This window comes from Pleurodeles waltl, chromosome 12 (genome assembly GCF_031143425.1).
Source record: "Pleurodeles waltl isolate 20211129_DDA chromosome 12, aPleWal1.hap1.20221129, whole genome shotgun sequence".
Classification (NCBI taxonomy): domain Eukaryota; kingdom Metazoa; phylum Chordata; class Amphibia; order Caudata; family Salamandridae; genus Pleurodeles; species Pleurodeles waltl.
The window spans coordinates 113958971-113984120 of NC_090451.1; the positions used below are offsets into that span (position 1 = coordinate 113958971).

General features: G+C 45.0%; 1 non-coding gene across 1 annotated transcript; it reads left to right on the forward strand.

Moving 5' to 3' along the window:
• Positions 1 to 24697: 24697 nt before the first annotated feature.
• TRNAH-GUG (transfer RNA histidin (anticodon GUG)) lies at positions 24698 to 24769 on the forward strand. Its single transcript has one exon. It is a non-coding gene; the product is annotated as a tRNA-His (tRNA).
• The last annotated feature ends 381 nt before the right edge of the window (positions 24770 to 25150 follow it).

Genomic DNA, 25150 nt, shown 5'->3' on the forward strand with positions numbered 1-25150 from the left:
TCACCTTTCTGCGCTTTTACGTTTGTGGCGGTCCTGATGTGAAAAGTATGAGCTACAGTTTGGTTTCACGGGACCCGGTCAGCAAGAGGGATGGATGTCTGTGTCTCCTGTACCTGCAGCGCCGAGGCTCCTGTACTGACGCGGAGTAGCTTTCAATGTTGAAAGGGATCATGCTAGTCAAATATCAGTTTTTGCAGCAATTCAGGCCGCGAAGAAAAAAGGTCTAAAAATAAATATTTGTATAGAAAGTAAGACTGAGCTCCCAAGGGTCTGAAAGAAAGAGGCGACGGAGAAGGACACTGAGAGGCGCGCTCACCCAATCAGCGTTTGGCTTCATCATCCCGCACCCGACGGATCACCGGGCAGCTAGAGGGAAAGTTTTAAAACTTAAGCCAAGTTTATTAGTCGTGGTCGAATCGTGAATTACACAATTACGCTCCTTTGTGGAATTTGGAGTAATGTGGGGAAAGACATCTACCCAAGAGCGGAGGAAAAGAGCGCGAGCAGCGGCTGTTGTGCCAGTTCTGTTGCATTTAGAGCTATTTTCTTGTGCAAAGTGTATATCAGGTTCCTTTCGGATCTGAGCGTGTATTTTGCACCAGAAAAATAGCCTTGTGTAATTCTGTACAACCTCGCATAATGTTGCTGTAATTTCGCATAATTACACTGCAGTGAGTTACACTGGTTACGCCCATCCCTACATTTGACTCATGTTTAACAGAGAGGTCCGTCCATCTATTGATCCATTCATCTGTCCATCCATCTTTTTGCCTGTGTGCCTGCTTATCTATCTGCTCACCTACCTGTGCGTGACTGTGAACCTGTCTAACAGAGTGTTGATGCCTGGCTGTATGCTTTGTTAACACTATAACGCTCATAGGGACATTGAGGAGGACATCTTGGAGCTATGGTTTTTTTTGGTATGAAGCAACCGTTTTCAAATCCTGACAGTCCACACAAAGTTGATCATATGTGATCCCATTTTCGTACCAACAGCTGCTTCTCTATATACTTATCGGTCCACGTCTATTACTACATGTGCTTTCTATTTACCTTTCTATTTCAATCTAGGTATCTGCCTTACTGCCTATTTCGGCCCATCTCTGTTTATGTTAACACTTTAAAGCCTACATGCTGACTACCAAGGTCTTTGTGGCGTGGTTCTTTCTAAAGCAGGCGCGTGTGATTTACAGCGGTTTCTGTGACGCTGATTATATCTCATCCACGATTTACCAACAGCTACATACCTGCCTTTCTGTCTACAAACCTGTACAGATGCATCGGTGCATGTGGCTTATTTATGACGATCTGTTTAACCTTCTATCCGTCCTTCTATCTGTGCAACTGTCTTACAGTTCCCCCTCTTTTATGTTGTTACAACACTATTTGTTAAAGAAACCTTCACAGTCTGAAGGGCTTCCAGGCGCTGTTATTTATTAAAAAAACTGCAAAGAACACCAGTTTATGCAATGTTGATGACATTTACTTCACCCCTTTATTGTTGCATTAATGGGTTTTCAAGTCACAAAACGGGTCCCTGATGAAGCCCAAGTGGACTTCTGAGCTGCTGTAGCTCTGTGGGGTCTCCAGCTCTACTAGGGCCTCAGATCTACCACTACAACACCAGCCTTACCCTAAGTTGTGCAGTAGATTTTTTATTTTTTTTATTTATTGGTATTTCAGATGGTACATATTATTCACAGGATTGTAACAGGTTGCAGAGCTGTATGAATCTCCTTTCCATGACAACTTTTGAACAGTTACCCATTACTGCTATTATATTATGTTACCACCACGCTGAGGGCTGTTCCTTGCATAAATCTGTAAGCAGGCTTGTGATCTGTGGTGTGGGCCTCCTGTGGGTCTCCGCTTCAGCGCTGTATGCCCATGGAGCAGGGTGGTCGGTTCCCACCATTTCCAGCTCTGGCACGTCAGGTGCTCATCATCTCTTATTACAACAAATAACAAGCAAGCCAAACAACTTGCCCAGAAACCGAGACCTAACTACGCATCGTGTGAGTGTGTCTACAGCTGTATGGTGGGGCCCAGCCGGGGGGGGGGAAGGGACCCAGGGGAACCCTCCCCAGTGTATGATCTTCCAGGGAGGTCTAGGAGAGGTGTGTTTGTCGTGCTCCTAACTCCGCAAGTTAAGAGGCCCGTCTGCATCGTCATCATAGTCATGTCAGGAGTGTTCCATGCTCCCGCCACCTCTGCCCATAGGGGAGCTATCTGTCTGTTCCTCAGCCCTCTCATTTCTTCCCTCTGAAGTGCCCTTTCTTCTGCCTTGCCAAGGAAGTGATGTCTGCTTATAGCACGTGTCCTACTTTTATAATGTTTTCAGGGCACTTCGCCCACTTCATATCTAGCCAAAATCCTTTAGCACTGGGAGACCACGTGTCTGCTGAATATCTTACCTCCACCATTGGGGGTGTAAAAGGTGTACTTTGGCTCTGTTGTAAATTATTATATAGGGCTCAGTTTGGTTGGGTTGTGAATTGCTGTCAAGCTCTAAATCTCAGAATTCTCTTAGTCACACCTTTTTATGTCTTGCGTACACAGTGAATGTGCTGTGAGACATATTGTTTAGAATTCAGTGGGCTTACCACACGCCCATAGCTTACTTACCATTAATTGTTTTCTATGTCACTCACATTTGCAATATTTCGATTGCTTAGCTCCCATAGACTGAATCTTCCTTTCTTGTGTTCATTCCTCCATGGAGGATGGACCAAGTACATGTGTTCTTTTCGTCTTTCTACAGTACGCTATTTTTTTATATTTTAAAAGTGTTTTCGTATCATTCTTGGATGTGCAATGTGCTTTCCAACATTCATGACAAGCATACAGCTTATTTTTCACCCTAAACGCCATCTCTATTGACACTTTAGTTACTTTCTCACACTGTATTCCTCTACATGACTATACTCTTCTCCCCTCAGTGCCACTGTACTCTACACTGTGCAACTCTATACCACTCCACTCTACTCAGTTCTACTCCACTCTAATCTACATTGTTCCACTCTATCACTCCACTCTATGCCACTCTAATCTATGCCACTCCACTATACGCCACTTCACTCCACTTTATGCTACTCCATTCTATGCCACTCCACCCTGTCACTCTCTGCTATGCCCCTCTACTCCACTCCACTCCACTCTACTCTATGCCACTTCCCTTCATTCCTCTCTACGCCACCCTACTTCATAGAATGCCACTTTATGTGACTCTATGCCACTCTGCTCTACATCACTCTAGAATACTCAACTGAACTCTACTCTATACAATTCCACTCTACTTTACTCCTCTCCACTCTATGCCTCTCCACTCTATGCTACCCTACTCCAGTCTACTGTACGCCACTTTATTTTATCCCATTCTACTCTACGCCACTGTACACCACTCAACTCTATGCCACTCTACTCCGTTGCACCCCTCTCTACTCTACGCTACTCTACTCCATGCTACTATACTCCACTCTAAGCCACTGTACTCTCCACCACTAAGCTCTATTCCACTCTACTGTATGCCACTCCTTGCCACTCTAATCCACTCCACAGAATGCCACTCTACTCTATGCCAGTCCACTCAACTCCATGCCATTCCACACTTTTGCACTCTACCCTACTCTGTGCCTCTCCATTCCACTCCATGCCACTCCACTCTATGCCACTACGCTCTACTCTAGTTCACTCTATGCCACTCCACTTTACTCTCTCCCACTCTACTCTATACTACTTCATTCCATGCCACTTCACTGTACTCCACTCCACTCCATCTCACACAGTATCACTCAATGGCACTACATGCGCTCTACTCTATGCCACTCTACTGCACACTACTCTATGCTGTGCCACTCTACACTACTCTCCTGTAGGCCTTTCTACTCTATGCCACTTTTTTCTCTGCTCCTCTCTACACTACAGTGTCACTCCATGCAACGCAACTGTATGCTACTCAACTCCACAACACTCTACTTCATGCAGTCCGACTCCACTCCTCCTAATTCTTTGCCACCCCTCTCCATGACACACTGTTCTCTGACTCTATGCCATTCCATGCCACTTCACTCTACACCACACTATGCCACTCTACACCACACTACTTTACTCTATGCTACTCTATGCCATTCTATGCAACCTCACTCCTCTCTACCCCACTCTGCTCTATGCCACTCCATTGCTCACAATGCTATTCAACGCCATGCCAAGGCACACCACTTCATTATATTCCACTGTATTCTATGACACATTACGTCACTCTACTCTTTGCACTTCAATCTACTCCCTTCTATGACCCTCCATTCATCACCACTCCATTGTTTGCTAGTCAAGTTTACGCCACTTCATTCCACACAATGCAACTCTAAAGCAGTATGCACCAAGCAGCTGAATGTGTCTGAAGAGACACCCAGAAAAGAAAAAAACAACAATATGTGGGGGCCTCTTCCGAGCCCCTCCTGGCCTGGAGGAGTTTGGTCGGCCGTGGATTAAGTTTTTGCAGTGTTCACTTCCCCGACCCCAGCGCTCATAGAACACTTGAGACTTGCAGGGCAGAGTGGTGGATCTTGTTAAGAAGTCTGGGCTTCTTGGTTTATGGGGAGTCTTGTCACTGGAAGCAGAGAGGTAAATATTTGCTGTGATCTGCTACTCAAAGAAAAGACCCTGATCTAACTTGAAAAGATGGGTTTTAAACAAACGCTAAATCTATACACTCCACAGACACTGTGACCTTTTTTAAGCCTATCAGAGCCACACCAGAGAAGTCTTTTCAGAGCCCAAGTAGCTCGCCGTGATCGTATAGTGATTAGTACTCTGCGTTGTGGCCGCAGCAACCTCGGTTCGAATCCGAGTCACGGCATTGCGGGTGGCAATGTCATGGCAGTTGGACTGCATTTTTATTCTCACTTCTTTATATATACATGAGTTAAGAGCTTGAACCTAATTTCAACGGTGAAATTAAATGTCTTTGAAGAACGCGTTAACAATGTTATTATTTATTTCACCTTTCTGCGCTTTTACGTTTGTGGCGGTGCTGATGTGAAAAGTATGAGCTACAGTTTGGTTTCACGGGACCCGGTCAGCAAGAGGGATGGATGTCTGTGTCTCCTGTACCTGCAGCGCCGAGGCTCCTGTACTGCTGCGGAGTAGCTTTCAATGTTGAAAGGGATCCTGCTAGTCAAATATCAGTTTTTGCAGCAATTCAGGCCGCGAAGAAAAAAGGTCTAAAAATATATATTTGTATAGAAAGTAAGACTGAGCTCCCAAGGGTCTGAAAGAAAGAGGCGACGGAGAAGGACACTGAGAGGCGCGCTCACCCAATCAGCGTTTGGCTTCATCATCCCGCACCTGACGGATCACCGGGCAGCTAGAGGGAAAGTTTTAAAACTTAAGCCAAGTTTATTAGTCGTGGTCGAATCGTGAATTACACAATTACGCTCCTTTGTGGAATTTGCAGTAATGTGGGGAAAGACATCTACCCAAGAGCGGAGGAAAAGAGCGCGCGCAGCGGCTGTTGTGCCAGTTCTGTTGCATTTAGAGCGATTTTCTTGTGCAAAGTGTATATCAGGTTCCTTTCGGATCTGAGCGTGTATTTTGCACCAGGAAAATAGCCTTGTGTAATTCTGTACAACCTCGCATAATGTTGCTGTAATTTCGCGTAATTACACTGCAGTGAGTTACACTGGTTACGCCCATCCCTACATTTGACTCATGTTTAACACAGAGGTCCGTCCATCCATTGATCCATTCATCTGTCCATCCATATTTCTGCCTGTGTGCCTGCTTATCTATCTGCTCACCTACCTGTGCGTGACTGTGAACCTGTCTAACAGAGTGTTGATGCCTGGCTGTATGCTTTGTTAACACTATAACGCTCATAGGGACATAGAGGAGGACATCTTGGCGCTATGTTTTTTTTTGGTATGAAGCAACCGTTTTCAAATCCTGACAGTCCACACAAAGTTGATCATATGTGATCCCATTTTCGTACCAACAGCTGCTTCTCTATATACTTATCGGTCCACGTCTATTACTACATGTGCTTTCTATTTACTTTCTATTTCAATCTGGGTATCTGCCTTACTGCCTATTTCTGCCCATCTCTGTTTATGTTAACACTTTAAAGCCTACATGCTGACTACCAAGGTCTTTGTGGCGTGGTTCTTTCTAAAGCAGGCGCGTGTGATTTACAGCGGTTTCTGTGAAGCTGATTATATCTCATCTATGATTTACTAACAGCTACATACCTGCCTTTCTGTCTACAAACCTGTACAGATGCATCGGTGCATGTGGCTTATTTATGACGATCTGTTTAACCTTCTATCCGTCCTTCTATCTGTGCAACTGTCTTACTGTTCCCCCCTCTTTTATGTTGTTACAACACTATTTGTTAAACAAACCTTCACAGTCAGAAGGGCTTCCAGGCGCTGTTATTTATTTAAAAAACTGCAAAGAACACCAGTTTATGCAATGTTGATGACATTTACTTCACCCCTTTATTGTTGCATTAATGGGTTTTCAAGTCACAAAACGGGTCCCTGATGAAGCCTAAGTGGACTTCTGAGCGGCTGTAGCTCTGTGGGGTCTCCAGCTCTCCTAGGGCCTCAGATCTACCACTACAACACCAGCCTTACCCTAAGTTGTGCAGTAGATTTTTTATTTTTTTTATTTATTGGTATTTCAGATGGTACATATTATTCACAGGATTGTAACAGGTTGCAGAGCTGTATGAATCTCCTTTCCATGACAACTTTTGAACAGTTACCCATTACTGCTATTATACTATGTTACCACCACGCTGAGGGCTGTTCCTTGCATAAATCTGTAAGCAGGCTTGTGATCTGTAGTGTGGGCCTCCTGTGGGTCTCCGGTTCAGTGCTGTATGCCCATGGAGCAGGGTGGTCGGTTCCCACCATTTCCAGCTCTGGCACGTCAGGTACTCATCATCTCTTATTACAACAAATAACAAGCAAGCCAAACAACTTGCCCAGAAACCGAGACCTAACTACGCATCGTGTGAGTGTGTCTACAGCTGTATGGGGCCCAGCCGGGGGGGGGGAAGGGACCCAGGGGAACCCTCCCCAGTGTATGATCTTCCAGGGAGGTCTAGGAGAGGTGTGTTTGTCGTGCTCCTAACTCCGCAAGTTAAGAGGCCCATCTGCATCGTCATCATAGTCATGTCAGGAGTGTTCCATGCTCCCGCCACCTCTGCCCATAGGTGAGCTATCTGTCTGTTCCTCAGCCCTCTCATTTCTTCCCTCTGAAGTGCCCTTTCTTCTGCCTTGCCAAGGAAGTGATGTCTGCTTATAGCACGTGTCCTACTTTTATAATGTTTTCAGGGCACTTCGCCCACTTCATATCTAGCCAAAATCCTTTAGCACTGGGAGACCACGTGTCTGCTGAATATCTTACCTCCACCATTGGGGGTATAAAAGGTGTACTTTGGCTCTGTTGTAAATTATTATATAGGGCTCAATTTGGTTGGGTTGTGAATTGCTGTCAAGCTCTAAATCTCAGAATTCTCTTAGTCACACCTTTTTATGTCTTGCGTACACAGTGAATGTGCTGTGAGACATATTGTTTAGAATTCAGTGGGCTTACCACACGCCCATAGCTTACTTACCATTAATTGTTTTCTATGTCACTCACATTTGCAATATTTCGATTGCTTAGCTCCCATAGACTGAATCTTCCTTTCTTGTGTTCATTCCTCCATGGAGGATGGACCAAGTACATGTGTTCTTTTCGTCTTTCTACAGTACGCTATTTTTTATATTTTAAAAGTGTTTTCTTATCATTCTTGGATGTGCAATGTGCTTTCCAACATTCATGACAAGCATACAGCTTATTTTTCACCCTAAACGCCGTCTCTATTGACACTTTAGTTACTTTCTCACACTGTATTCCTCTGCATGACTATACTCTACTCCCCTCAGTGCCACTGCACTCTACACTGTGCAACTCTATACCACTCCACTCTACTCAGTTCTACTCCACTCTAATCTACATTGTTCCACTCTATCACTCCACTCTATGCCACTCTAATCTATGCCACTCCACTATACGCCACTTCACTCCACTTTATGCTACTCCATTCTATGCCACTCCACCCTGTCACTCTCTGCTATGCCCCTCTACTCCACTCCACTCCACTCTACTCTATGCCACTTCCCTTCATTCCTCTCTACGCCACCCTACTTCATAGAATGCCACTTTATGTGACTCTATGCCACTCTGCTCTACATCACTCTAGAATACTCAACTGAACTCTACTCTATACAATTCCACTCTACTTTACTCCTCTCCACTCTATGCCTCTCCACTCTATGCTACTCTACTCCAGTCTACTGTACGCCACTTTATTTTATCCCATTCTACTCTACGCCACTGTACACCACTCAACTCTATGCCACTCTACTCCGTTGCACCCCTCTCTACTCTACGCTACTCTACTCCATGCTACTATACTCCACTCTAAGCCACTGTACTCTCCACCACTAAGCTCTATTCCACTCTACTGTATGCCACTCCATGCCACTCTAATCCACCCCACAGAATGCCACTCTACTCTATGCCACTCCACTCAACTCCATGCCATTCCACACTTTTGCACTCTACCCTACTCTGTGCCTCTCCATTCCACTCCATGCTACTCCACTCTATCCCACTACGCTCTACTCTAGTTCACTCTATGCCACTCCACTTTACTCTCTCCCACTCTACTCTATACTACTTCATTCCATGCCACTTCACTGTACTCCACTCCACTCCATCTCACACAATATCACTCAATGGCACTACATGCGCTCTACTCTATGCCACTCTACTGCACACTACTCTATGCTGTGCCACTCTACACTACTCTCCTGTAGGCCTTTCTACTCTATGCCACTTTTTTCTCTGCTCCTCTCTACACCACAGTGTCACTCCATGCAACGCCACTTTATGCTACTCAACTCCACAACACTCTACTTCATGCAGTCCGACTCCACTCCTCCTAATTCTTTGCCACCCCTCTCCATGACACACTGTTCTCTGACTCTATGCCATTCCATGCCACTTCATTCTACACCACACTATGCCACTCTACACCACACTACTTTACTCTATGCTACTCTATGCCATTCTATGCAACCTCACTCCTCTCTACCCCACTCTGCTCTATGCCACTCCATTCCTCTCAATGCTATTCAACGCCATGCCAAGGCACACCACTTCATTATATTCCACTGTATTCTATGACACATTACGTCACTCTACTCTTTGCACTTCAATCTACTCCCTTCTATGACCCTCCATTCATCACCACTCCATTGTTTGCTAGTCAAGTTTACGCCACTGCATTCCACACAATGCAACTCTAAAGCAGTATGAACCAAGCAGCTGAATGTGTCTGAAGAGACACCCAGAAAAGAAAAAAACAACAATATGTGGGGGCCTGTTCCGAGCCCCTCCTGGCCTGGAGGCGTTTGGTCGGCCGTGGATTAAGTTTTTGCAGTGTTCACTTCCTCGACCCCAGCACTCATAGAACACTTGAGACTTGCAGGGCAGAGTGGTGGATCTTGTTAAGAAGTCTGGGCTTCTTGGTTTATGGGGAGTCTTGTCACTGGAAGCAGAGAGGTAAATATTTGCTGTGATCTGCTACTCAAAGAAAAGACCCTGATCTAACTTGAAAAGATTGGTTTTAAACAAACGCTAAATCTATCATCTCCACGGACACTTTGACCTTTTTTAAGCCTATCAGAGCCACACCAGGGTAGTCTTTTCAGAGCCCAAGTAGCTCGCCGTGATCGTATAGTGATTAGTACTCTGCGTTGTGGCCGCAGCAACCTCGGTTCGAATCCGAGTCACGGCATTGCGGGTGGCAATGTCATGGCAGTTGGACAGCATTTTTATTCTCACTTCTTTATATATACATGAGTTAAGAGCTTGAACCTAATTTCAACGGTGAAATTAAATGTCTTTGAAGAACGCGTTAACAATGTTATTATTTATTTCACCTTTCTGCGCTTTTACGTTTGTGGCGGTGCTGATGTGAAAAGTATGAGCTACAGTTTGGTTTCACGGGACCCGGTCAGCAAGAGGGATGGATGTCTGTGTCTCCTGTACCTGCAGCGCCGAGGCTCCTGTACTGCTGCGGAGTAGCTTTCAATGTTGAAAGGGATCCTGCTAGTCAAATATCATTTTTTGCAGCAATTCAGGCCGCGAAGAAAAAAGGTCTAAAAATATATATTTGTATAGAAAGTAAGACTGAGCTCCCAAGGGTCTGAAAGAAAGAGGCGACGGAGAAGGACACTGAGAGGCGCACTCACCCAATCAGCGTTTGGCTTCATCATCCCGCACCTGACGGATCACCGGGCAGCTAGAGGGAAAGTTTTAAAACTTAAGCCAAGTTTATTAGTCGTGGTCGAATCGTGAATTACACAATTACGCTCCTTTGTGGAATTTGGAGTAATGTGGGGAAAGACATCTACCCAAGAGCGGAGGAAAAGAGCGCGCGCAGCGGCTGTTGTGCCAGTTCTGTTGCATTTAGAGCGATTTTCTTGTGCAAAGTGTATATCAGGTTCCTTTCGGATCTGAGCGTGTATTTTGCACCAGGAAAATAGCCTTGTGTAATTCTGTACAACCTCGCATAATGTTGCTGTAATTTCGCGTAATTACACTGCAGTGAGTTACACTGGTTACGCCCATCCCTACATTTGACTCATGTTTAACAGAGAGGTCCGTCCATCCATTGATCCATTCATCTGTCCATCCATATTTCTGCCTGTGTGCCTGCTTATCTATCTGCTCACCTACCTGTGCGTGACTGTGAACCTGTCTAACAGAGTGTTGATGCCTGGCTGTATGCTTTGTTAACACTATAACGCTCATAGGGACATAGAGGAAGACATCTTGGCGCTATGGTTTTTTTTGGTATGAAGCAACCGTTTTCAAATCCTGACAGTCCACACAAAGTTGATCATATGTGATCCCATTTTCGTACCAACAGCTGCTTCTCTATATACTTATCGGTCCACGTCTATTACTACATGTGCTTTCTATTTACTTTCTATTTCAATCTGGGTATCTGCCTTACTGCCTATTTCTGCCCATCTCTGTTTATGTTAACACTTTAAAGCCTACATGCTGACTACCAAGGTCTTTGTGGCGTGGTTCTTTCTAAAGCAGGCGCGTGTGATTTACAGCGGTTTCTGTGAAGCTGATTATATCTCATCTATGATTTACTAACAGCTACATACCTGCCTTTCTGTCTACAAACCTGTACAGATGCATCGGTGCATGTGGCTTATTTATGACGATCTGTTTAACCTTCTATCCGTCCTTCTATCTGTGCAACTGTCTTACTGTTCCCCCCTCTTTTATGTTGTTACAACACTATTTGTTAAACAAACCTTCACAGTCAGAAGGGCTTCCAGGCGCTGTTATTTATTTAAAAAACTGCAAAGAACACCAGTTTATGCAATGTTGATGACATTTACTTCACCCCTTTATTGTTGCATTAATGGGTTTTCAAGTCACAAAACGGGTCCCTGATGAAGCCTAAGTGGACTTCTGAGCGGCTGTAGCTCTGTGGGGTCTCCAGCTCTCCTAGGGCCTCAGATCTACCACTACAACACCAGCCTTACCCTAAGTTGTGCAGTAGATTTTTTTTTTTTTTTATTTATTGGTATTTCAGATGGTACATATTATTCACAGGATTGTAACAGGTTGCAGAGCTGTATGAATCTCCTTTCCATGACAACTTTTGAACAGTTACCCATTACTGCTATTATACTATGTTACCACCACGCTGAGGGCTGTTCCTTGCATAAATCTGTAAGCAGGCTTGTGATCTGTAGTGTGGGCCTCCTGTGGGTCTCCGGTTCAGTGCTGTATGCCCATGGAGCAGGGTGGTCGGTTCCCACCATTTCCAGCTCTGGCACGTCAGGTACTCATCATCTCTTATTACAACAAATAACAAGCAAGCCAAACAACTTGCCCAGAAACCGAGACCTAACTACGCATCGTGTGAGTGTGTCTACAGCTGTATGGGGCCCAGCCGGGGGGGGGGAAGGGACCCAGGGGAACCCTCCCCAGTGTATGATCTTCCAGGGAGGTCTAGGAGAGGTGTGTTTGTAGGCCCATCTGCATCGTCATCATAGTCATGTCAGGAGTGTTCCATGCTCCCGCCACCTCTGCCCATAGGTGAGCTATCTGTCTGTTCCTCAGCCCTCTCATTTCTTCCCTCTGAAGTGCCCTTTCTTCTGCCTTGCCAAGGAAGTGATGTCTGCTTATAGCACGTGTCCTACTTTTATAATGTTTTCAGGGCACTTCGCCCACTTCATATCTAGCCAAAATCCTTTAGCACTGGGAGACCACGTGTCTGCTGAATATCTTACCTCCACCATTGGGGTATAAAAGGTGTACTTTGGCTCTGTTGTAAATTATTATATAGGGCTCAATTTGGTTGGGTTGTGAATTGCTGTCAAGCTCTAAATCTCAGAATTCTCTTAGTCACACCTTTTTATGTCTTGCGTACACAGTGAATGTGCTGTGAGACATATTGTTTAGAATTCAGTGGGCTTACCACACGCCCATAGCTTACTTACCATTAATTGTTTTCTATGTCACTCACATTTGCAATATTTCGATTGCTTAGCTACCATAGACTGAATCTTCCTTTCTTGTGTTCATTCCTCCATGGAGGATGGACCAAGTACATGTGTTCTTTTCGTCTTTCTACAGTACGCTATTTTTTATATTTTAAAAGTGTTTTCTTATCATTCTTGGATGTGCAATGTGCTTTCCAACATTCATAACAAGCATACAGCTTATTTTTCACCCTAAACGCCGTCTCTATTGACACTTTAGTTACTTTCTCACACTGTATTCCTCTGCATGACTATACTCTACTCCCCTCAGTGCCACTGCACTCTACACTGTGCAACTCTATACCACTCCACTCTACTCAGTTCTACTCCACTCTAATCTACATTGTTCCACTCTATCACTCCACTCTATGCCACTCTAATCTATGCCACTCCACTATACGCCACTTCACTCCACTTTATGCTACTCCATTCTATGCCACTCCACCCTGTCACTCTCTGCTATGCCCCTCTACTCCACTCCACTCCACTCTACTCTATGCCACTTCCCTTCATTCCTCTCTACGCCACCCTACTTCATAGAATGCCACTTTATGTGACTCTATGCCACTCTGCTCTACATCACTCTAGAATACTCAACTGAACTCTACTCTATACAATTCCACTCTACTTTACTCCTCTCCACTCTATGCCTCTCCACTCTATGCTACTCTACTCCAGTCTACTGTACGCCACTTTATTTTATCCCATTCTACTCTACGCCACTGTACACCACTCAACTCTATGCCACTCTACTCCGTTGCACCCCTCTCTACTCTACGCTACTCTTCTCCATGCTACTATACTCCACTCTAAGCCACTGTACTCTCCACCACTAAGCTCTATTCCACTCTACTGTATGCCACTCCATGCCACTCTAATCCACCCCACAGAATGCCACTCTACTCTATGCCACTCCACTCAACTCCATGCCATTCCACACTTTTGCACTCTACCCTACTCTGTGCCTCTCCATTCCACTCCATGCTACTCCACTCTATCCCACTACGCTCTACTCTAGTTCACTCTATGCCACTCCACTTTACTCTCTCCCACTCTACTCTATACTACTTCATTCCATGCCACTTCACTGTTCTCCACTCCACTCCATCTCACACAATATCACTCAATGGCACTACATGCGCTCTACTCTATGCCACTCTACTGCACACTACTCTATGCTGTGCCACTCTACACTACTCTCCTGTAGGCCTTTCTACTCTATGCCACTTTTTTCTCTGCTCCTCTCTACACCACAGTGTCACTCCATGCAACGCCACTTTATGCTACTCAACTCCACAACACTCTACTTCATGCAGTCCGACTCCACTCCTCCTAATTCTTTGCCACCCCTCTCCATGACACACTGTTCTCTGACTCTATGCCATTCCATGCCACTTCATTCTACACCACACTATGCCACTCTACACCACACTACTTTACTCTATGCTACTCTATGCCATTCTATGCAACCTCACTCCTCTCTACCCCACTCTGCTCTATGCCACTCCATTCCTCACAATGCTATTCAACGCCATGCCAAGGCACACCACTTCATTATATTCCACTGTATTCTATGACACATTACGTCACTCTACTCTTTGCACTTCAATCTACTCCCTTCTATGACCCTCCATTCATCACCACTCCATTGTTTGCTAGTCAAGTTTACGCCACTTCATTCCACACAATGCAACTCTAAAGCAGTATGCACCAAGCAGCTGAATGTGTCTGAAGAGACACCCAGAAAAGAAAAAAACAACAATATGTGGGGGCCTGTTCCGAGCCCCTCCTGGCCTGGAGGAGTTTGGTCGGCCGTGGATTAAGTTTTTGCAGTGTTCACTTCCCCGACCCCAGCACTCATAGAACACTTGAGACTTGCAGGGCAGAGTGGTGGATCTTGTTAAGAAGTCTGGGCTTCTTGGTTTATGGGGAGTCTTGTCACTGGAAGCAGACAGGTAAATATTTGCTGTGATCTGCTACTCAAAGAAAAGACCCTGATCTAACTTGAAAAGATTGGTTTTAAACAAACGCTAAATCTATCATCTCCACGGACACTTTGACCTTTTTTAAGCCTATCAGAGCCACACCAGGGTAGTCTTTTCAGAGCCCAAGTAGCTCGCTGTGATCGTATAGGGGTTAGTACTCTGCGTTGTGGCCGCAGCAACCTTGGTTCGAATCCGAGTCACGGCATTGAGGGTGGCAATGTCACGGCAGTCGGGCAGCGTTTTTATTCTCACTTCTTAATATTTACATGAGTTAAGAGCTTGAACCTAATTTCAACGGTGAAATTAAATGTCTTTGAAGAACGCGTTAACAATGTTATTATTTATTTCACCTTTCTGCGCTTTTACGTTTGTGGCGGTCCTGATGTGAAAAGTATGAGCTACAGTTTGGTTTCACGGGACCCGGTCAGCAAGAGGGATGGATGTCTGTGTCTCCTGTACCTGCAGCGCCGAGGCTCCTGTACTGACGCGGAGTAGCTTTCAATGTTGAAAGGGATCCTGCTAGTCAAATATCAGTTTTTGCAGCAATTCAGGCCGCGAAGAAAAAAGGTCTAAAAATAAATATTTGTATAGAAAGTAAGACTGAGCTCCCAAGGGTCTGAAAGAAAGAGGCGACGGAGAAGGACACTGAGAGGCGCACTCACCCAATCAGCGTTTGGCTTCATCATCCCGCACCCGACGGATCACCGGGCAGCTAGAGGGAAAGTTTTAAAACTTAAGCCAAGTTTATTAGCCGTGGTCGAATCGTGAATTACACAATTACGCTCCTTTGTGGAATTTGGAGTAATGTGGGGAAAGACATCTACCCAAGAGCGGAGGAAAAGAGCGCGAGCAGCGGCTGTTGTGCCAGTTCTGTTGCATTTAGAGCGATTTTCTTGTGCAAAGTGTATATCAGGTTCCTTTCGGATCTGAGCGTGTATTTTGCACCAGGAAAATAGCCTTGTGTAATTCTGTACAACCTCGCATAATGTTTCTGTAATTTCGCGTAATTACACTGCAGTGAGTTACACTGGTTACGCCCATACCTACATTTGACTCATGTTTAACAGAGAGATCCGTCCATCCATTGATCCATTCATCTGTCCATCTATCTTTTTGCCTGTGTGCCTGCTTATCTATCTGCTCACCTACCTGTGCGTGACTGTGAACCTGTCTAACAGAGTGTTGATGCCTGGCTGTATGCTTTGTTAACACTATAACGCTCATAGGGACATTGAGGAGGACATCTTGGCGCTATGGTTTTTTTTGGTATGAAGCAACCGTTTTCAAATCCTGACAGTCCACACAAAGTTGATCATATGTGATCCCATTTTCGTACCAACAGCTGCTTCTCTATATACTTATCGGTCCACGTCTATTACTACATGTGCTTTCTATTTACCTTTCTATTTCAATCTGGGTATCTGCCTTACTGCCTATTTCTGCCCATCTCTGTTTATGTTAACACTTTAAAGCCTACATGCTGACTACCAAGGTCTTTGTGGCGTGGTTATTTCAAAAGCAGGCGCGTGTGATTTACAGCGGTTTCTGTGACGCTGATTATATCTCATCCATGATTTACTAACAGCTACATACCTGCCTTTCTGTCTACAAACCTGTACAGATGCATCGGTGCATGTGGCTTATTTATGACGATCTGTTTAACCTTCTATCCGTCCTTCTATCTGTGCAACTGTCTTACAGTTCCCCCTCTTTTATGTTGTTACAACACTATTTGTTAAACAAACCTTCACAGTCAGAAGGGCTTCCAGGCGCTGTTATTTATTAAAAAAACTGCAAAGAACACCAGTATATGGAATGTTGATGACATTTACTTCACCCCTTTATTGTTGCATTAATGGGTTTTCAAGTCACAAAACGGGTCCCTGATGAAGCCCAAGTGGACTTCTGAGCTGCTGTAGCTCTGTGGGGTCTCCAGCTCTCCTAGGGCCTCAGATCTACCACTACAACACCAGCCTTACCCTAAGTTTTGCAGTAGATTTTTTATTTTTTTTATTTATTGGTATTTCAGATGGTACATATTATTCATAGGATTGTAACAGGTTGCAGAGCTGTATGAATCTCCTTTCCATGACAACTTTTGAACAGTTACCCATTACTGCTATTATATTATGTTACCACCACGCTGAGGGCTGTTCCTTGCATAAATCTGTAAGCAGGCTTGTGATCTGTGGTGTGGGCCTCCTGTGGGTCTCCGGTTTAGCGCTGTATGCCCATGGAGCAGGGTGGTCGGTTCCCACCATTTCCAGCTCTGGCACGTCAGGTACTCATCATCTCTTATTACAACAAATAACAAGCAAGCCTAACAACTTGCCCAGAAACCGAGACCTAACTACGCATCGTGTGAGTGTGTCTACAGCTGTATGGGGCCCAGCCAGGGGGGGGGAAGGGACCCAGGGGAACCCTCCCCAGTGTATGATCTTCCAGGGAGGTCTAGGAGAGGTGTGTTTGTCGTGCTCCTAACTCCGCAAGTTAAGAGGCCCATCTGCATCCTCATCATAGTCATGTCAGGAGTGTTCCATGCTCCCGCCACCTCTGCCCATAGGGGAGCTATCTGTCTGTTCCTCAGCCCTCTCATTTCTTCCCTCTGAAGTGCCCTTTCTTCTGCCTTGCCAAGGAAGTGATGTCTGCTTATAGCACGTGTCCTACTTTTATAATGTTTTCAGGGCACTTCGCCCACTTCATATCTAGCCAAAATCCTTTAGCACTGGGAGACCACGTGTCTGCTGAATATCTTACCTCCACCATTGGGGGTATAAAAGGTGAACTTTGGCTCTGTTGTAAATTATTATATAGGGCTCAGTTTGGTTGGGTTGTGAATTGCTGTCAAGCTCTAAATCTCAGAATTCTCTTAGTCACACCTTTTTATGTCTTGCGTACACAGTGAATGTGCTGTGAGACATATTGTTTAGAATTCAGTGGGCTTACCACACGCCCATAGCTTACTTACCATTAATTGTTTTCTATGTCACTCACATTTGCAATATTTCGATTGCTTAGCTCCCATAGACTGAATCTTCCTTTCTTGTGTTCATTCCTCCATCGAGGATGGACCAAGAACATGTGTTCTTTTCGTCTTTCTACAGTACGCTATTTTTTATATTTTAAAAGTGTTTTCGGATCATTCTTGGATGTGCAATGTGCTTTCCAACATTCATGACAAGCATACAGCTTATTTTTCACTCTAAACGCCGTCTCTATTGACACTTTAGTTACTTTCTCACACTGTATTCCTCTACATGACTATACTCTACTCCCCTCAGTGCCACTGTACTCTACACTGTGCAACTCTATACCACTCCACTCTACTCAGTTCTACTCCACTCTAATCTACATTGTTCCACTCTATCACTCCACTCTATGCCACTCTAATCTATGCCACTCCACTATACACCACTTTATGCTACTCCATTCTATGCCACTCCACCCTGTCACTCTCTGCTATGCCCCTCTACTCCACTCCACTCCACTCTATGCCACTTCCCTTCATTCCTCTCTACGCCACCCTACATCATAGAATGAAACTTTATGTGACTCTATGCCACTCTGCTCTACATCACTCTAGAATACTCAACTGAACTCTACTCTATACAATTCCAATCTACTTTACTTCTCTCCACTCTATGCCTCTCCACTCTATGCTACTCTACTCCAGTCTACTGTACGCCACTTTATTTTATCCCATTCTACTCTACGCCACTGTACACCACTCAACTCTATGCCACTCTACTCCGTTGCACCCCTCTCTACTCTACGCTACTCTACTCCATGCTACTATACTCCACTTTAAGCCACTGCACTCTCCACCACTAAGCTCTATTCCACTCTACTGTATGCCACTCCATGCCACTCTAATCCACCCCACAGAATGCCACTCTACTCTATGCCACTCCACTCAACTCCATGCCATTCAACACTTTTGCACTCTACCCTACTCTGTGCCTCTCCATTCCACTCCATGCTACTCCACTCTATCCCACTACGCTCTACTCTAGTTCACTCTATGCCACTCCACTTTACTCTCTCCGACTCTACTCTATACTACTTCATTCCATGCCACTTCACTGTACTCCACTCCACTCCATCTCACACAATATCACTCAATGGCACTACATGCGCTCTACTCTATGCCACTCTACTGCACACTACTCTATGCTGTGCCACTCTACACTACTCTCCTGTAGGCCTTTCTACTCTATGCCACTTTTTTCTCTGCTCCTCTCTACACCACAGTGTCACTCCATGCAACGCGACTGTATGCTACTCAACTCCACAACACTCTACTTCATGCAGTCCGACTCCACTCCTCCTAATTCTTTGCCACCCCTCTCCATGACACACTGTTCTCTGACTCTATGCTATTCCATGCCACTTCACTCTACACCACACTATGCCACTCTACACCACACTACTTTACTCCATGCTACTCTATGCCATTCTATGCAACCTCACTCCTCTCTACTCCACTCTGCTCTATGCCACTCCATTCCTCACAATGCTATTCAACGCCATGCCAAGGCACACCACTTCATTATATTCCACTGTATTCTATGACACATTACGTCACTCTACTCTTTGCACTTCAATCTACTCCCTTCTATGACCCTCCATTCATCACCACTCCATTGTTTGCTTGTCAAGTTTACGCCACTTCATTTCACACAATGCAACTCTAAAGCAGTATGCACCAAGCAGCTGAATGTGTCTGAAGAGACACCCAGAAAAGAAAAAAACAACAATATGTGGGGGCCTGTTCCGAGCCCCTCCTGGCCTGGAGGAGTTTGGTCGGCCGTGGATTAAGTTTTTGCAGTGTTCACTTCCCCGACCCCAGCACTCATAGAACACTTGAGACTTGCAGGGCAGAGTGGTGGATCTTGTTAAGAAGTCTGGGCTTCTTGGTTTATGGGGAGTCTTGTCACTGGAAGCAGAGAGGTAAATATTTGCTGTGATCTGCTACTCAAAGAAAAGACCCTGATCTAACTTGAAAAGATGGGTTTTAAACAAACGCTAAATCTATCCACTCCACGGATACTTTGACCTTTTTTAAGCCTATCAGAGCCACACCAGGGTAGTCTTTTCAGAGCCCAAGTAGCTCGCCGTGATCGTATAGTGGTTAGTACTCTGCATTGTGGCCGCAGCAACCTCGGTTCGAATCCGAGTCACGGCAGTTGGGCAGCATTTTTATTCTCACTTCTTAATATTTACATGAGTTAAGAGCTTGAACCTAATTTTAACGGTGAAATTAAATGTCTTTGAAGAACGCGTTAACAATGTTATTATTTATTTCACCTTTCTGCACTTTTACGTTTGTGGCGGTCCTGATGTGAAAAGTATGAGCTACAGTTTGGTTTCACGGGACCCGGTCAGCAAGAGGGATGGATGTCTGTGTCTCCTGTACCTGCAGCGCCGAGGCTCCTGTACTGACGCGGAGTAGCTTTCAATGTTGAGAGGGATCCTGCTAGTCAAATATCAGTTTTTGCAGCAATTCAGGCCGCGAAGAAAAAAGGTCTAAAAATAAATATTTGTATAGAAAGTAAGACTGAGGTCCCAAGGGTCTGAAAGAAAGAGGCGACGGAGAAGGACACTGAGAGGCGCACTCACCCAATCATCGTTTGGCTTCATCATCCTGCACCCGACGGATCACCGGGCAGCTAGAGGGAAAGTTTTAAAACTTAAGCCAAGTTTATTAGTCGTGGTCGAATCGTGAATTACACAATTACGCTCCTTTGTGGAATTTGGAGTAATGTGGGGAAAGACATCTACCCAAGAGCGGAGGAAAAGAGCGTGAGCAGCGGCTGTTGTGCCAGTTCTGTTGCATTTAGAGCGATTTTCTTGTGCAAAGTGTATATCAGGTTCCTTTCGGATCTGAGCGTGTATTTTGCACTAGGAAAATAGCCTTGTGTAATTCTGTACAACCTTGCATAATGTTGCTGTAATCTCGCGTAATTACACTGCAGTGAGTTACACTGGTTACGCCCATCCCTACATTTGACTCATGTTTAACAGAGAGGTCCGTCCATCCATTGATCCATTCATCTGTCCATCCATCTTTTTGCCTGTGTGCCTGCTTATCTATCTGCTCACCTACCTGTGCGTGACTGTGAACCTGTCTAACAGAGTGTTGATGCCTGGCTGTATGCTTTGTTAACACTATAACGCTCATAGGGACATTGAGGAGGACATCTTGGCGCTATGGTTTTTTTTGGTATGAAGCAACCGTTTTCAAATCCTGACAGTCCACACAAAGTTGATCATATGTGATCCCATTTTCGTACCAACAGCTGCTTCTCTATATACTTATCGGTCCACGTCTATTACTACATGTGCTTTCTATTTACCTCTCTATTTCAATCTGGGTATCTGCCTTACTGCCTATTTCTGCCCATCTCTGTTTATGTTAACACTTTAAAGCCTACATGCTGACTACCAATGTCTTTGTGGCGTGGTTCTTTCTAAAGCAGGCGCGTGTGATTTACAGCGGTTTCTGTGACGCTGATTATATCTCATCCATGATTTACTAACAGCTACATACCTGCCTTTCTGTCTACAAACCTGTACAGATGCATCAGTGCATGTGGCTTATTTATGACGATCTGTTTAACCTTCTATCGGTCCTTCTATCTGTGCAACTGTCTTACAGTTCCCCCTCTTTTATGTTGTTACAACACTATTTGTTAAACAAACCTTCACAGTCAGAAGGGCTTCCAGGCGCTGTTATTTATGAAAAAAAATGCAAAGAACACCAGTTTATGCAATGTTGATGACATTTACTTCACCCCTTTATTGTTGCATTAATGGGTTTTCAAGTCACAAAACGGGTCCCTGATGAAGCCCAAGTGGACTTCTGAGCTGCTGTAGCTCTGTGGGGTCTCCAGCTCTCCTAGGGCCTCAGATCTACCACTACAACACCAGCCTTACCCTAAGTTGTGCAGTAGATTTTTTATTTTTTTTATTTATTGGTATTTCAGATGGTACATATTATTCATAGGATTGTAACAGGTTGCAGAGCTGTATGAATCTCCTTTCCATGACAACTTTTGAACAGTTACCCATTACTGCTATTATATTATGTTACCACCACGCTGAGGGCTGTTCCTTGCATAAATCTGTAAGCAGGCTTGTGATCTGTGGTGTGGGCCTCCTGTGGGTCTACGGTTCAGCGCTGTATGCCCATGGAGCAGGGTGGTCGGTTCCCACCATTTCCAGCTCTGGCACGTCAGGTACTAATCATCTCTTATTACAACAAATAACAAGCAAGCAAAGCAACTTGCCCAGAAACCGAGACCTAACTACGCATCGTGTGAGTGTGTCTACAGCTGTATGGCGCCCAGCCGGGGGGGGGGAAGGGACCCAGGGGAACCCTCCCCAGTGTATGATCTTCCAGGGAGGTCTAGGAGAGGTGTGTTTGTCGTGCTCCTAACTCCGCAAGTTAAGAGGCCCATCTGCATCGTCATCATAGTCATGTCAGGAGTGTTCCATGCTCCCGCCACCTCTGCCCATAGGGGAGCTATCTGTCTGTTCCTCAGCCCTCTCATTTCCTCCCTCTGAAGTGCCCTTTCTTCTGCCTTGCCAAGGAAGTGATGTCTGCTTATAGCACGTGTCCTACTTTTATAATGTTTTCAGGGCACTTCACCCACTTCATATCTAGCCAAAATCCTTTAGCACTGGGAGACCACGTGTCTGCTGAATATCTTACCTCCACCATTGGGGGTATAAAAGGTGAACTTTGGCTCTGTTGTAAATTATTATATAGGGCTCAGTTTGGTTGGGTTGTGAATTGCTGTCAAGCTCTAAATCTCAGAATTCTCTTAGTCACACCTTTTTATGTCTTGCGTACACAGTGAATGTGCTGTGAGACATATTGTTTAGAATTCAGTGGGCTTACCACACGCCCATAGCTTACTTACCATTAATTGTTTTCTATGTCACTCACATTTGCAATATTTCGATTGCTTAGCTCCCATAGACTGAATCTTCCTTTCTTGTGTTCATTCCTCCATGGAGGATGGACCAAGAACATGTGTTCTTTTAGTCTTTCTACAGTACGCTATTTTTTATATTTTAAAAGTGTTTTCGTATCATTCTTGGATGTGCAATGTGCTTTCCAACATTCATGACAAGCATACAGCTTATTTTTCACCCTAAACGCCGTCTCTATTGACACTTTAGTTACTTTCTCACACTGTATTCCTCTGCATGACTATACTCTACTCCCCTCAGTGCCACTGTACTCTACACTGTGCAACTCTATACCATTCCACTCTACTCAGTTCTACTCCACTCTAATCTACATTGTTCCACTCTATCACTCCACTCTATGCCACTCTAATCTATACCACTCCACTATACGCCACTTCACTCCACTTTATGCTACTCCATTCTATGCCACTCCACCCTGTCACTCTCTGCTATGCCCCTCTACTCCACTCCACTCTACTCTATGCCACTTCCCTCCATTCCTCTCTACGCCACCCTACTTCATAGAATGCCACTTTATGTGACTCTATGCCACTCTGCTCTACATCACTCTAGAATACTCAACTGAACTCTACTCTATACAATTCCACTCTACTTTACTCCTCTCCACTCTATGCCTCTCCACTCTATGCTACTCTACTCCAGTCTACTGTACGCCACTTTATTTTATCCCATTCTACTCTACGCCACTGTACACCACTCAACTCTATGCCACTCTACTCCGTTGCACCCCTCTCTACTCTACGCTACTCTACTCCATGCTACTATACTCCACTCTAAGCCACTGTACTCTCCACCACTAAGCTCTATTCCACTCTACTATATGCCACTCCATGCCACTCTAATCCACCCCACAGAATGCCACTCTACTCTATGCCACTCCACTCAACTCCATGCCATTCCACACTTTTGCACTCTACCCTACTCTGTGCCTCTCCATTCCACTCCATGCCACTCCACTCTATCCCACTACGCTCTACTCTAGTTCACTCTATGCCACTCCACTTTACTCTCTCCCACTCTACTCTATACTACTTCATTCCATGCCACTTCACTGTACTCCACTCCACTCCATCTCACACAATATCACTCAATGGCACTACATGCGCTCTACTCTATGCCACTCTACTGCACACTACTCTATGCTGTGCCACTCTACACTACTCTCCTGTAGGCCTTTCTACTCTATGCCACTTTTTACTCTGCTCCTCTCTACACCACAGTGTCACTCCATGCAACGCGACTGTATGCTACTCAACTCCGCAACACTCTACTTCATGCAGTCCGACTCCACTCCTCCTAATTCTTTGCCACCCCTCTCCATGACACACTGTTCTCTGACTCTGTGCCATTCCATGCCACTTCACTCTACACCACACTATGCCACTCTACACCACACTACTTTACTCTATGCTACTCTATGCCATTCTATGCAACCTCACTCCTCTCTACCCCACTCTGCTCTATGCCACTCCATTCCTCACAATGCTATTCAACGCCATGCCAAGGCACACCACTTCATTATATTCCACTGTATTCTATGACACATTACGTCACTCTACTCTTTGCACTTCAATCTACTCCCTTCTATGACCCTCCATTCATCACCACTCCATTGTTTGCTAGTCAAGTTTACGCCACTTCATTTCACACAATGCAACTCTAAAGCAGTATGCACCAAGCAGCTGAATGTGTCTGAAGAGACACCCAGAAAAGAAAAAAACAACAATATGTGGGGGCCTGTTCCGAGCCCCTCCTGGCCTGGAGGAGTTTGGTCGGACGTGGATTAAGTTTTTGCAGTGTTCACTTCCCCGACCCCAGCACTCATAGAACACTTGAGACTTGCAGGGCAGAGTGGTGGATCTTGTTAAGAAGTCTGGGCTTCTTGGTTTATGGGGAGTCTTGTCACTGGAAGCAGAGAGGTAAATATTTGCTGTGATCTGCTACTCAAAGAAAAGACCCTGATCTAACTTGAAAAGATGGGTTTTAAACAAACGCTAAATCTATCCACTCCATGGACACTGTGACCTTTTTTAAGCCTATCAGAGCCACACCAGGGTAGTCTTTTCAGAGCCCAAGTAGCTTGCCGTGATCGTATAGTGGTTAGTACTCTGCGTTGTGGCCGCAGCAACCTCGGTTCGAATCCGAGTCACGGCATTGCGGGTGGCAATGTCACGGCAGTTGGGCAGCATTTTTATTCTCACTTCTTAATATTTACTCGAGTTAAGAGCTTGAACCTAATTTCAACGGTGAAATTAAATGTCTTTGAAGAACGCGTTAACAATATGTAGGAGGCTGGACTGGCTTGTAGTGAGTACCAAGGGGTACTTGCACCTTGCACCAGGCCCAGTTATCCCTTATTAGTGTATAGGGTGTCTAGCAGCTTAGGCTGATAGATAATGGTAGCTTAGCAGAGCAGCTTAGGCTGAACTAGGAGACGTGTGAAGCTACTACAGTACCACTTAGTGTCATATGCACAATATCATAAGAAAACACAATACACAGTTATACTAAAAATAAAGGTACTTTATTTTTATG